Source organism: Aplysia californica, unplaced genomic scaffold, assembly GCF_000002075.1.
Source record: "Aplysia californica isolate F4 #8 unplaced genomic scaffold, AplCal3.0 scaffold00243, whole genome shotgun sequence".
Taxonomy (NCBI): Eukaryota; Metazoa; Mollusca; class Gastropoda; order Aplysiida; family Aplysiidae; genus Aplysia; species Aplysia californica.
The window spans coordinates 272,411-274,497 of record NW_004797513.1 but is presented as its reverse complement, the minus strand read 5'-3'; the positions used below and the strand labels follow the sequence as shown (position 1 = coordinate 274,497).

The 2,087-nt window shown below is 43.2% G+C and overlaps 1 protein-coding gene across 1 annotated transcript in view; it reads left to right on the top strand.

The window, feature by feature from the left end:
• The window catches only part of LOC101856188 (microtubule-actin cross-linking factor 1), a gene marked incomplete in the record, with an annotated part of 184,436 nt that overhangs the window by 67,204 nt on the left and 115,145 nt on the right, over positions 1–2,087 (top strand).

Here is a 2,087-nt window from a genome sequence, read left to right as displayed (position 1 = left end):
CGGCTTTTGGGTAGCTATTTTTAGATTTGTGGGGTTAGGAGCTTGTTTGAGATTTACACCCCGCTGGACACTAATAAGTCATTTCGAAAAGCGGGGACCCATCACAGTGACTGGGGGGGATTCCAGGTTCTGTTTAGCTAGACTGGTCTCTTAGTCGGGAGATCGGCACTAACGAAATCTGGACAGAGGGCTTTGCAAACAGGGAGAACAGATGTTGGCCCTGTGTGAGAAAGATTGCAACAGCGGATGTTGGATGTTTGTGTATATTTGTATGCATCAACACACACACACACACACACACACACACACACACACACACACACACACACGCACACACGTACATCACACACCCGTCAAAAGATTAGATGCTTTGTTCGAAGTGAAATAGCCCTGGTAGAGAGAAACGTACAAAGAAAACAAGGAAGAGAGACAAGAACGATTATATGTTTGATAGAAAAGGAGGGGCAAACCATACCCGAGCACGCGCGCGCGCACACGCACACACACACACGCACACACTATACTAATTCTTGGTTTTGGCATGCCCAGAGTACAGCTAATAGTATAGAAATGCAACATTCTTGATGCACCGAGCTTTGAAATGAGCCCTTTCAAGGACTGCTGCGTTTAGCTTCCATTAAATAAATATGAAATTGAAATAGTCTGAAGATTTCATCCGAGTTGGTACGATTTCCTGAGCTTTGTTGCACCCAGAAATTTACAATAGCTGCAGTATTATGATACTTCCGCGGTAAGTTGGCGCATGAGTGTTGTAATCCCCTTTCTTTATCTGCCAAGTGTCTTCTCAAGTTCTCACGCAGGCGAGAAATGTAATATATCGAAATTTAATCTTCAAGAAGTTAACAAAGAAATACGTTTACTGGTTTGCCTTGCTCCGTCTTTATTTCTTTAATTTTTTTTTCTTTCGCTTGCTATCTCTGCCTTTATTGCGATTTTTGGTTGCGAACCAGTGCAATGTGTAAAATGTACTTTTGTAGGCCCTGTGTGTCTGTGTGCACAGTAAAAATAACACGGCAATTGTTCAAGATCTTTTACTTCTCTTAAAATGTTAGGCAGTGCCGAACGAAAAGTCGATATTCATAATATACAAACATTTATATATTGCATTAATAAGATGCGATGCGTCTCTCCATTATGTAATATAAGGTTTACGGAAGAGTGTCTGGTGAGATTGGGTTGAGGGCCCTTTTTAATACTATACGGTTACGTGAGAAATATGACTTACTACAAGTCCATGTCCATTTCCGATAGGATCCAGCCATATGAGCGGACAACCATAAAGACCCCCCCATTCCCCATGCACGTAAAAAATCCACCCCAAAGTTCAAAGTCGATCTTTTAGGGATTTAGACCCGTTTATCGCATCTCAACTCATAGTGATACCAACTGAGCCGTTCGATGTCCACGCCTCTTTCTGGTGGTATGTGTGATAAACGTTCGTCGAAATTCGCCACTGGTAGTTTTTTTGCTTCTTTTTCGTCCTTCCAAAAAGGGTAAGATAGTAAGTTTTCTGTCGATCCTTTTTACCATCCAACTCTTTTCCCTGTTCAAAAGAGACGTTATCTTGCCGATGTGCTGAAAAACGAAGAAAGACCAAACTAGATCTAGTCCATTTTCTAGTCTAGTTTCGACTCAATAGTGTTGCATTGGTTGTGTCTCGAAGGCCACACTCAGTTCAGCTGAGTCAGTTCGCAGGTTTCAGGTTTCGATATTATGTGGTCTGTGCACCCTAGCTTGTCCACCCTCGCCCTCTCCTCGTCCCTTGCCTTCGATTAATTTATGAAAACAGCTGAGCTGCCATGTGTTGCCGCCCCCGGCTGTTCGTACATAGGCGTGCATGTTGGTCTCACAGCGGTTTATACATTCTGGTGGTGGTGGGGGGTGTGTTGTTGTTTTGGCAGTTGTATGCGTGTTTGTATGTTTGTGTGTGTGCATATTTGCATGTTTTCGTGTGTGTTCTTGTTTGTTCGTGTGTGTGTGTGTGTGTGTTTGTGTGTGTGTGTGTGTTTGTGTGTGTACGTGCGTATGTGCGAGTGTGTATGCGTATTCGTGTGTGTTCGTGTGTA